General features: G+C 46.3%; 1 protein-coding gene across 21 annotated transcripts in view; it reads right to left on the reverse strand.

Moving 5' to 3' along the window:
• The window catches only part of LOC144587208 (uncharacterized), a 182,042-nt gene that overhangs the window by 9,183 nt on the left and 160,033 nt on the right, over nt 1–12,826 (reverse strand). For 14 of the 21 annotated variants that reach the window (XM_078387028.1, XM_078387029.1, XM_078387026.1 and 11 more), the window contains one exon: nt 7,967–8,044. The gene's annotated coding sequence lies outside the window, so the exon portion shown is untranslated. Of the gene's footprint in view, nt 1–7,966; nt 8,045–11,533; nt 11,682–12,826 lie in introns of all 21 variants that reach the window. The other 7 variants (XM_078387044.1, XM_078387033.1, XM_078387043.1 and 4 more) reach the window with 2 other exon arrangements.

Below are 12,826 nucleotides of genomic sequence, written 5' to 3' on the forward strand. Positions count from 1 at the left end.
AATGTCAAAAGTGATAGAATGATTTCAATATGAATCCAAGGCAGACCTTTCAACATCACAATAATCCAGGTTTATGCACTAACCACTAATGCTGAGGAGACTGAAATTGACCAGTTCTATGAAGACTTCTATGGTCTGAAGCTCAACATCAAAAATACTAAGATCATGGCCACTGGTCCCATCACCTCCTGGCAAATAGAAGGGGAAGATATGGAGGTAGTGACAGATTTTACTTTCTTGGGCTCCATGATCACTGCAGAAGGTGACAGCAGCCTCGAAATTAAAAGACGCCTTCACTTCTTAGCCGCCCCGAGTAGACGTTGTCTAGAGGGGCGGGGTAAAAAAATAAATAAATAAATAAATAAAATAAATAAAGCGATGACAAACCTCACCAGCATCTTAAAAAGCAGACACATCACCTTGCCAACAAAAGTCAGAATAGTCAAAGCTATGGTTTTTCCTGTAGTGATGTACGGAAGTGAGAGCTGGATCATAAAGAAAGCTGACCGCCAAAGAACTGATGCTTTTGAATTGTAGTGCTGGAGGAGACTCTTGAGAGTCCCCTGGACTGCAAAGAGAACAAACTGATCCATTCTAAAGGAAATCAAGCCTGAGTGCTCACTGGAAGGACAGGTGGAGCTCCAATATTTTGGCCATCTCATGAGAAGAGAGGACTCCCTGGAAAAGACCCTGGTGTTAGGAAAGTGTGAGGGCAAGTGGAGAAGGGGACGACAGAGGATTAGATGGTTGGATAGTGTCATTGAAGTGACCAACATGAATTTGGCCCAGCTCCGGGAGGCAGTGGAAGGACGGCCTGGCGTGCTCTGGTCCATGGGGTCACGAAGAGTCGGGCACGACTAAACGACTAAACAACAATGAAGATTTACAACACCTTCTAGAACTGACACTAAAGAATGATGTTCTTCTCATTCTAGGGGACTGGAATGCTAAAGTAGGGAGTCAAGAGATAAAAGGAACAACAGGAAAGTCTGGCCTTGGAGTTCAAAACGAAGCAGGGCAACGGCTAATAGAGTTTTGCCAAGAGAACAAGCTGGTCATCATAAACACCATTTCCCAACAACAGAAGAGGCAACTCTACACATTGAAATCACCAGATGGGCAATACCGTAATCAGATTGATTATATTCTCTGCAGCAAAAATGGAGAAGCTCTATACAGTCAGCAAAAACAAGACCTGGAGCCAATTGTGGCTCTGATCATCAGCCTCTCATAGTAAAATTCAAGCTTAAACTGAAGAGAGCAGGAAAAACGACTGGGCTAGTCAGGTATAATCTAAACCAAATCCCTTATGAATGCACAGTGGAAATGAAGACCAGATTTAATGGAAGATTTAAGACTTTAAACCATTTCCCCCCACTTTTTTGCAAGATCATACCTGGTCACGGTCAAGTGCAAAGTCCTCCTACAGGAAAGAATCCACACAACCTGCAAAAAACTGGACTCCACAGACAAAGAACTACTAGGCCTACACATCACTATCAGCCAAAAGAGAAGTCAAGATTGGGACAAGATTCCATCAAGAGAATCTTGGGACAAGACACTCATCCAGCAGATATTTCCAGAAGACATCAAGCCCCTCTTCCAACACTGCCTAACGACCAGCTATTTCCAGTGGGATAATGAATTCTACGAACAAACAGATGGAGTGGCCATGGGCAGCCCCCTCAGCCTGGTTATAGCAAACTTCTACAACGGAGAATTTTGAAAAACTGGCCGTGGCTTCGGCACCCCTCGCACCCACAGTCTGGTTCCGATATGTGGATGACACATTTGCAATTTGGAGTCACGGTGAAGAAAAATTGGAAGAATTTCTCAATCATCTCAACAGCATCCACCCAAATATACAATTCACCATGGAAAAAGAAATAGAGGGCGAACTCCCATTCCTAGACGTCATGGTCCTACGCAAAACTGACCTCCGACTGGGACACAAGGTCTACAGAAAACCCACCCACACAGACCGGTACCTATTCGGGGGGGGGGGGCATGTCAGGCTGTCCAGGGTTGGAATCTCGCCGACAGCACCTGCTCTTGGTGTCGACAGGGTTGAGCCAAGCAGGATTGGGAACCAAAAGAAAAACACTCTGCACATGTTCAGAGAAGCACTGCTGTAGGCAGTAAAATTGGGACTCACACAACCCGGGTTCAAACCCCCACTTAGCCACGAAACTCACAGTGGGTGCTTGCTTTCACAAACCAGAGGCCTCCAAAACTGGGCTGGTCGGAAGTTACTTAATAGACGACAGAATGAAGTTGACAGAACAGTCTCACAGCATATGGGGATTTCATGTCACTGTTTTGATACTGTCATGGGTGTTACATACAGCACTGATGTTACCTGTCTGTCATGGGTTTGGAGGGAAAGTTCCATCCTATGGGGAGTGGAAGGCGGGACATCAGGAGGAGGGGCTGTACTGTATATATATGTGAAGCCTGTGTGGTGAAGTGGAGACACTGGGATGTGAAGAAGCAGCAGCTGGGAAGAAGAAGCTGTTGTGGGAGTCTGTGTGTCAGACAGGGTACTACTGTGTGTCAGAGTACCAACCTGATAGGTTCAGGTGTCTGTTGGTTAGCCAGAACTGATAGGTTCAGGGTCTGGGCTTCAAGTTTAGGGTTCTGTGTGAACCAAACTGTGTGTATGTATGAGTGAAACTAAGCCACGTTACTTTATCTTATTCACCTGATTATTTTATTTTCCCTGTGTGTTGTAGTTAAATAAACCTTATTCTTTTATTTGTTTAAAAATCCATCCCTGGTCTGTGTGACTTCTTATAGGGAATGGTTGGTGGCAGCTTAGTTAACGTGTGGCAGATCCCAGTAGGTCTGGGTTTGTCACATTGATTGGTGTCCAGCGTGTGGGATACGACTGGTCCAGTTGTCCAGTGGTCCAGCAAAGCCTTGGCACGTGTGCCCAGAGCAAGGGGGGTCTAGTCAGGGACAATCTGAGAGCACGTAGGTAATCTTCTAGGTGTACCTCACGGGGGGGTGCACTAGTAGAAGAACGTGTAACCTCAGATTGGGGACTAGATTAGAGTGCTCTGAGGCAGCCTGGTTTTGGCGGGAAAAAAGCTGAGGCAAAACTGTATAGTAACAGTGATCTAGCCTGCCTGCTGAGAGGCCCAGCAGAGGGGGGTAGACTCCAACTTGCTACAGTTGCAAGTTAAGTGCTGAAGGACAGCAGCATTCTATAGGGAAAGCTGCTTCTGAGGCAAAAGAAAAGAAAAAAAAAGTGGTCGTTTTATTTTGAGGCTTGACTTTTTAAGGCAGCCTGTTCTGAGGGGGGATTATGCCCTTGACTCGAAGCCAGATGGCAGAAATGGGTGAAGTGAAAGACCCCCAGGTAGACCAAGGTTCTGAGGATGAATTTGGCTCAGTGCAAGGTGACAGCACGGGAGAACAAAACCCAGAACTCAGAAAAATACTCATAGCCCAACAGCATGAACTGAGGGTGAGGGAAATGGAGGAAAGGGAAAGAGAGAAACAGTGGCAATTTGAATTAGAGAGAGAGAGAGAGAGAATGGAGAGGGAAGAAAGAATGGAGAGAGAGAAAATTGCTCTGGAAAAAGAAAGAATGGCGTTTGAATTAAGAAAATTGGAAATGATGAACCAGAACAATAATAACAATAGGGATTCTGAGGGAGGCCAATTGTCTAAAGCTGACCTGAAGAAATTCCCTGTGTACCACAAGGGAGATTGTCCTGAGGTGTTCTTTTCCTTAGTGGAAAGAGCGTTTGTGGACTTCTCAGTGAGGGAAACTGAGAAGATGACCATCATGCGATCTTTAATCAGTGGTAGCCTGGCTGAGGTCTATGCCGAGATGCCTGAGGAACTGATGAAAGATTTTGCAGAGTTTAAAAAACTGGTGTTTGCAAGACATGGGATAAATGCGGAACAGTTGAGACAAAGATTTAGGTCAATCACCAAAAAACCAGAGCAGATTTTTACCCAAGTGGGGGCCCAATTGGTGAGGCTGCTTGAGAAATGGCTATCGCAGGAGGGGACCGAGACCTTTCAACAGCTTAAAGATTTGATAGCGCTGGAACAGTTCTATTCAGTCCTGCATGGGGAATTGAAATTCCAGGTGAGGGAAAGGAAACCAAAATCTGTGGTGGAAGCTGCCGAGATCGCAGATTTTATTTCGCAAATAAGAAAGCCCTTGGGTGAGGGGAAATCTGTAGGTAAACCCAAAGAAACCTACAGCAAGTACTCTCAGGGACCAGGGAAAAGCCAGCAAGGGGGAGGGGCCCATGGTGAAGGGAAGCCCTCAGACATGAAACCAAGACCTCAGATTTTGGAGGGAAAACCAAAACAAGATGAGAGAGAATCAAAATACACCAGAAAATGTTATTTCTGTCAGGGAAAGGGCCATCTAATCTCAGAGTGTGAGAAATTAAAGCAGCTAAAAGGAATGTTGCCTCAGGATTCGAGTGGAACCAAGCCAAAAGCTGTGTTCTGTGTCCAGAAAGAGCAAGGCTCATTGTCACTGAGGGAGCCTGTTGCCATGGCTACTCAATCTGGAACAGTGACATCTGCTGATCAGGCTGAGGAAAATGGTCCTCTCGCGGAGGTAAAGCGCTGCTTGCTGGTGAAAACAGATTCTCAGTTGTTTGAGACAGCAGGGGTGGACGTAGGAATACTTGACCGTCAGTATAGGGGGCTGCGGGACACTTGTTCCCAGGTGACCCTGTGCCATCCAGATATTATTCCTAGGGAGTATGTAATCCCAAATGAGAGCATGAAGGTGGCAGGGATTGAGGGGCAGATAATCTCACTGCCAGTCGCGGAGGTACCTGTCAACTTTCAAGGCTGGAGGGGAGTTTGGCGGCTAGCGATTTCATCGACTCTGCCAGCAGCCGTGCTCGTGGGAAATGACCTGGCTGAACATGTGAAACGGGTGCTAGTGATTACACGTTCACAAGCCACCACGGGGACAGTTCAAGGGGGTAATGATGAGCCAGAGACGGAAGCAGAGGGGAATTCAGAAGCTGTGGTGGAAACCTTAACCACAGACAGCAGATTTGGACAAGAGCAAAAGGCAGACGCCACTCTCCAAAAGTGTTTTGAACAGGTGACTGACGCCCAGCTAACACCTGAAACCCCAGTGAGATTTCTGGAGAAAAAGGGGATTTTATATAGAGAGACCCTGAGGAATACCTCAAAAGGGGGAGATGGGATCAGAAGTCAGCTGGTGGTACCTGAAAAGTATCGCCCCATGATCTTACAAAGGGGGCACTCTGACATGTTTGCTGCACACTTAGGGGTGAACAAAACACAGCAGAGAATCACACAGAATTTTTACTGGCCTGACATAGGGAAGCAGATCAGGGAGTTCTGTAAACAATGTGATGTGTGTCAAAGGCAGGGGAATAACCGCGACAGGACCAAAGCAAAGTTGTGCCCTTTGCCTGTGATTGACACTCCGTTCAAATGCATAGGGGTGGATATTGTGGGACCTTTGCCCAAGGCCACAAAGAGGGGGAACAGGTTCATTCTCACAATTGTGGACCATGCCACAAGGTACCCTGAAGCCATACCCTTGACTAACATTGAAACTAACACAGTGGCAGATGCCTTGATGGGGTATATGTCCAGGATGGGATTTGCCTCAGAAATAATCACAGATTTGGGCGCATCGTTCACATCAAAGCTCATGAAACGCTTATGGCAAATCTGTGGAATTAAGCACAAGGAAACTACTGCCTATCATCCTGAAAGTAATGGGTTAACTGAGAAGTTCAATGGGACTCTAATGCGCATGATTAGGGCTTACTTGGCAGAGAATCCAAACAATTGGGACCAGAAGCTGCAATCCCTTTTGTTTGCTTATCGATCAGTGCCACAAGCCAGCACCGGGTTCAGTCCATTTGAACTTTTATTTGGGAGAAGGGTGAAAGGGCCCCTTGATTTGATCAAGCAAGATTGGGAGCAGATCACCCAGGATGACCCACAGGATCGTGTGACATATATAGACACCTTAAGGAGTGACCTAAAGAAAAACCTAGAGCTAGCAGCAGAGACCCTGCAAGCTCAAAAGGTCAGAAAGAAAGCCTGGTGTGTCCAGAGAGCCGGGGAGAGGCGCTTTAACCCAGGGGAGGAAGTGCTTTGGCCTAGGCCCTGCAAAGAAAACAAATTGCAGCTGGGTAGCCCAGAAATAAAATACTTGGGTCACATGGTAGGGGGAGGAGTGATAAAACCCCTGGAGGCCAAAATAGAAGCTGTTCGTGATTGGCCCAGACCCGACACCAAGAAAAAAGTCAAATCATTTCTTGGGTTGGTGGGCTACTACAGAAAGTTCATCCCAAGGTTTAGCGAGATTGCGGCTCCGCTGACCGATCTGACGAGGAAGACGGCTGATGACCGCATCCCGTGGACCAGCGACTGTGAGGAGGCGTTCCAGAGGTTGAAGCAGGCGCTCATCAACTATCCAGTGCTGCGGGCTCCAGACTTCGACTGGGAGTTCATCATCTACACCGATGCGTCTAACAGCGGGGTAGGAGCGGTTCTTTGCCAGGAGGATGAGAACGGTGACCAGCATCCAGTGTCCTACCTGAGTAGGAAACTCCAGAAAGGTGAGAGACATTTGGCAACCATGGAGAAGGAGTGTTTGGCCATAGTCTACGCGATCCAGAAGGCCAAGCCTTACATCTGGGGAAGACATTTTATTCTGTGCACTGACCATTCACCACTGCAATGGTTAAAGACAATGAAATCCCACAATAGTAAACTTATGAGGTGGGCTTTAAACCTGCAGGACTATGACTTTGAAGTGAAGGTGGTCAGAGGGTCAGTGAACTGTGTTGCTGACGCCTTATCAAGAAGACCTGAAGAATGAAGACGGCGAAAGAAACATGGACTATGTATATAGTTTGGTGAACAAAAAGTTAAATGTACCTGTTTTTTTGAACTTGGTTTGTATGAATAAAGGTAAATTGATGTAATGTATATGGTAAATGTTTAAATGCCTAATTGATATGGTTAACTTAGAATGTAAGTATAAGTAAGTATGATATTGTATGTATAACTGGTTTTTGTGTGTTTTATCCAGGTTGTTTTTTGGGAAAAAGCACCTTAGCTTTCCCCCTACAAAACAACTTATAAAGAGGGGAGGTGTTACATACAGCACTGATGTTACCTGTCTGTCATGGGTTTGGAGGGAAAGTTCCATCCTATGGGGAGTGGAAGGCGGGACATCAGGAGGAGGGGCTGTACTGTATATATATGTGAAGCCTGTGTGGTGAAGTGGAGACGCTGGGATGTGAAGAAGCAGCAGCTGGGAAGAAGAAGCTGTTGTGGGAGTCTGTGTGTCAGACAGGGTACTACTGTGTGTCAGAGTACCAACCTGATAGGTTCAGGTGTCTGTTGGTTAGCCAGAACTGATAGGTTCAGGGTCTGGGCTTCAAGTTTAGGGTTCTGTGTGAACCAAACTGTGTGTATGTATGAGTGAAACTAAGCCACGTTACTTTATCTTATTCACCTGATTATTTTATTTTCCCTGTGTGTTGTAGTTAAATAAACCTTATTCTTTTATTTGTTTAAAAATCCATCCCTGGTCTGTGTGACTTCTTATAGGGAATGGTTGGTGGCAGCTTAGTTAACGTGTGGCAGATCCCAGTAGGTCTGGGTTTGTCACAATGGGGTCAAAATTTGTTAACTCAAGTAGAGTTAGCATGCAACTAATCAAGAAAACTGGGAAGTCATCCTGTATCAGCAGACAATGGAAGGTGTAAGAGAACAATGCAATTTGTCATCGGCTGATGTGGATATAAACGAGTAGATCTGGTGGAAGGCGCCCTCCAAACGCTCCTGATGCTTCCTGCAATTGGGCTAAAATTCTCTGACATACTGATGTCAGCTTTACAACATCTCGCATCCTGCTAATCATAGGGTTATTGTTTAATAAATAAACACAGTGTCGCACCTGATCTCAAAGAATGAGAGACCTTACCTGCTTTAAGGGGGGCTTTGGATTTCTCTTTTCATCCAGAGAAAAGTCAGGAGAGCATCAGCTGAGTCTCACCCTGTCCTTGGGAGAGAAGAAAAAAACGAATCATTCTGAAGGCTTCTTGATTGGACAAAACCAAAAACTTCCCCTTGTGTTTTTGACAATCTGGAGAATTCAATTCTTTAAAAAATACCCTCCTGTTTAAGAATGCGGGGGGGGCATGGTTGTGTGCTTCTATACCCACTATCCCAAAAGCCAGGAAATAGCCCAAAACTGCTGCACAATCTCGTGTCGGCCTTGCCAGCAGGAAAAAGGAGACCAAGCCTGAGAGAGCAAAGGGACGTTGAAGGTTGACCACCAACAAAGGGAGGCGTCCAGAGGGCCTACAGCAAGGGGTCTCCCCCAACTTTGGGCTTCCAGATGTTCTTGGACTTCCACTCCCAGAAATCCTGGCTAGCAGAGCGGGTCGTGAAGGCTTCTGGGAACTGCAGTCCAAGAACATCTGGAGGCCCGAGGTTGGGGACGCCTGGACTCTGCGGGAGACCCTCTTCTGCTCATTACCCTTTACAGCCCTGACCATGGCTTTGTTTCTGGGGGAGGAGTGGTCCCTTGATGAAAAAGGGAGTCAGCTTCTGGGATGTAACATTGCGTTTTGTCACCCTGTTCAACCCCCACCAACCTTCACCCTGTGGAATGTTTCAGGTTTCCATTAATTCCCCATACTATTTCACAGAGCCATGAAAAACCGGAAGGAGGCTATCCAGAAGAATGTGGTGGTCCGGCACCACCTGTGTGATGATGACACACAACTTCTGTCTGTTTTTTAAGACCTTCCAGGAGGCCCTTCGCTCAGCCTGTTCAGCCCCAAGGTCCGGCCGTCCAGCCGACCACCGTCCCCTGGCGCCAACGAAAACAGTTAAGACATAAACAAGCAAAGAGGAGGAAAGTAATTTTGAATGAATGAATGCATGCATGAATTCTAAGCGAATTAAGAATCTAATGACTGAATTTCCTGCCTCTAAGAAATTCTCTTCATGGAAGCCAAGAGGAGATTCAGACAATTTCCTGAGAATATTTTTAACCCCAAATCAGCAGCAGCAAACCTCACAGAAGACTCCACACACACACATACACACACACACACACACACACACACGCACAAACACACACGCACACACACACAGGGGTCCCAGCCCCTCCCTACCCCCCCAGGGGCTCTCCTGCCCCCATTGCTCTGGGTGGGAAGAGGATTCAGGTCAGGGCCTGGTTCGTGGACCAGGAACTTCCCTCCTTTGCAGGGGCATCAACCCCCTTGGCTGCCAGATGGGCCACAGAGAAAGAAAATATCATCCTCATCATCCACATCCCTCCCTCCAGTCTCTGGACCCCCCCTCGTCCTCCTCCCACCCCTTGCAGCTCCCCTTCTCCCCCCCAAAAAGGCCCCCCATTTCCCACTCTGGGCTTTCCAGGAACTTCCCCCCCAAAGCTTTTGAACAAAAGGGGTTTCCTGGGGGGGAGGGGGGTCCCACTCAGACTTCGGTTGGAGGAGGTCCCGGGGGGGAGGAGGGGAAAACCCCACAACAATGGGGGGAGGGGGAGGAGAGCCTGAGGAGCCTCAGAGGGAAAAACAGACACACAAAAGGGGGGCTTGCACACACACACACAGAAACACACACAGAAACACACAAACACACCCTCCCCACAGATGGAACAGAGAGGAACGTAAAGGCCTCTCCCGGGACCCACTCCCCAAGGAGTGTGTGAGGGGGAGCGAGTGGGAACATCTTTCTACGGAGCCCCCCATTATTCTGCTGTACATAATAGTTATTCTAGAATAGATTTTATGTTTATATCACAAAACTTAATTTCAAAAGTAGTAGACACGAATATTAATGTGATAAAAATAACAGATCATGCGTTGATGGTGATGGAAATGGAAGTTAAGAAAGATTACAGAGAAGCCAGGAGATGGGGAATAGACTCCAATATTTTTCAGCATACAGAGTTGGTAGATAAAATTAAGAAAGAATGGCTGGAAATATGGTCATTTAATAAAGCAGGTGGGAATAAAATAGGAGTGTTATGGGACACTATGAAAGCAGTTATGAGAGGAATTGCCATAAGAGAATTCTGTAGATTAAAAAAATTGAGAGAAGAAAATGTAAAAAGAATTGAAGAATCATCAAAGGATTTAGAAAGTAAACATTTTATAGATAGAAATAACAAAAAAATTACTAGAGATACAAGCTAAAAGAAAGGAATTAGAAGGTTTAGAGTTAGAAAGGGTCCAGAGGGACTTGATATACGCCAGGAGGAATTTTTTTGAATATAGTAATAAAAATTCAAAACTTTTAGCTAGAATAGTTCAAACTAAAAAAGCAAAAAATATAATTAGAGTGACTAAAGATAAAACAGGAAAAATTGTAGTTTAATGAAAGAAAAACTAAAGATTATACAGGAATTCTATCAAAGTTTATACAAAGTTAATAGTGTAGCGAAAGAAGACATAGAAGCTTATATTAAATAAAATGTTAAGAGTAAATTATCGGAAAATGATAAAAAGATTTAGAGAAAGAGATAAAAGAGGAAGAAATTATAGAGGACGCAGGGCATTTCATAAGCAAGATCAGCACCCTAAAACTCAACCCTGGGGATAAACTGGTCAGTTTTGATGTAGTATCCCTGTTCACTAAGGTACTGGTAAAGGACACCCGGATACTCATCCAGCAGATATTCCCAGAAGACATCAAGGCCCTCTTCCAGCACTGCCTTACAACCAGCTATTTCCAGTGCCTCCTGCTCAAGGCAGGAACATAGTCCTAGCAGATCTGCCAGGTGAGGAGCTAAGTTTTTCTTGAATGCCTCCAGGGTTGGAGCACCCCAAAATATTTGAAACATAAAACTCAGCAGGGAGACAGAAGCTGAAGTCCATACATCTGGGCCCTGCTTGGTAACCTAAATATATCAATAAGAAAAGGAAGTTGGAATACACTTTCTTCCAGACAGTGCAGGGGAATCCTACAGGAAGGTCATCAAGGGGAGGTGTGCACACCCCAAATATCTACAAGGGACTCACTTGTTTCTTTTCCGCACGTTTATACCGTGTTATGTGTAGGATCCAAATATTAAGTAGATTTTAGCTAGTGAGTTTGTAGAACTTTATGACTCTTTTTTTACGGTATAAAGTTCCTGTACACTGTATTTTCGGGTTCTTCTCCGCCTTTAAGAGAAGTCCCAGATGACTTTGCATTGCCTATTTAATAAAACTGGAGTTTGGTTCAGCTGGTTGCGTCTTGTCTGACCTCTTGCTGGAGCTAAAATATTGGGAAGCGGGCTTGGTCCGTAACCAAACAGCCACAGTGCCAAAGGATTGGAGGACAGCACATGTCACGGTAATCATTAAAAAGGGAAGGAGGGAAGGATCGCAGGAAACCACGGACCGGTTAGCCTAACATCTGTTCCAGGGAAGACAGCGGACAGCCTCATCCAAGATAAAATCTTAAAACACACAGAAGAACAAGCCTTGGTGAAGGAGAATCAACATGACTTGTCAAGTCTTGCGTCACAAACCTTTTAGAAGCATGTGGATGCGGGCAAATCAGTGGATATTGTGTATCTTGATTTTGAGAAGGCGTTTGATGTGGTCCCACACCAAAGCCTGCTGAGAAAACTCCAGTGTCAGGGGATAAGACGGCAGGTCCTCTGATAGACTGAGAATCTGTGGAGAACCAGGGAATACACAGGAGTGTCAGTGGGCAAATTTCCACCATGGAGGGAGGTGAAGAGCAGTGTGCCTTCAGGGATCTGTCCTGGGACCGGTGCTTTTCAAGCTGTTCATCAATGTCCTGGAGACAAGGATAAGCAATGAAGTGGCCAAGTTTGCAGATGACAGGCAACTTTTTCCGGGTGGTGAAGACGAGAAGGGATTGTGAAGAGCTCCAAAAGGATCTCTCCAAACTGGGAGACTTGGGAATCCAGGCTGAAATGTTCCACTCCCTTTCTTACATCCTTTTTAATTCCTTAATTTGGAATCAATCCCTTGCTCATCCCACATGGAGGACACCCACCAGCCAGTCTGTGGGAGTCTGTCAAGGCAACCTTGAGGTCAGTCCACGGATTAAAAAGCCCTGCGCTCCTTGAGATTAATCATTGGCTCTTTCATTTGATTTTCCCTTTCCAAAGTTCCCCAAGGCAGAAGGGGCTTCTTCAGTTCCTTCTTCAGGATCCCTAAAGGGGGAAGAAGAGACTCACAAGAGCTCTGTGGGTGAAAGGGGGCAAGAGGGTCTTACACTTCGCCTAAAGAAAGCGGAGGGAGCCCAAGCCAGCGAAGAGGGGAAAGGGGACAAAGGAGGGAAGGGGAGATCCCCATCAGACATGAGGGGAAGAGTAAAGGAAGGAGACGAGGAGTCTGAAGGACCAGAAGCAGAGAGAGAGAGAAAGAGAGAGGAGTGGAGCCAGAACGGTAGAGGTGAAGAGAGAAAGCTATTGCTAGAAGGGTGGGAAGGTTTCTGGATGGAGAACCTGTGGATTTGTATCTGGGAGAGGAGGATGATACCAACAGAAGAGGCAGAAACGGAAGGAACCCTCGCTCTGCCAGGAAACCTTTCCACTGGAGCAAATGGGACAGTAGAGGATGGAGCCGAAAGAGAAGGAAGAGCGGACGGAAACAGCAGAGGGGGAAAGAGAGAATGTAGAACGGAAGAACCTTCTCCCACACGGGGGTGTGGAATTGCCTTTCCAGAGGAGACGACTGGAGGGGGAGAGCAGTGGATGGAGGAGGCCCTCTTGCATCGGCCGGTGTTAGCCTCAAGGGAAGGCCCACAGAAAGAGGATTACGGTAGCCTAATCTTGAGACTCCCTGTG

Source organism: Pogona vitticeps, chromosome 2, assembly GCF_051106095.1.
Source record: "Pogona vitticeps strain Pit_001003342236 chromosome 2, PviZW2.1, whole genome shotgun sequence".
NCBI classification, from domain to species: domain Eukaryota; kingdom Metazoa; phylum Chordata; class Lepidosauria; order Squamata; family Agamidae; genus Pogona; species Pogona vitticeps.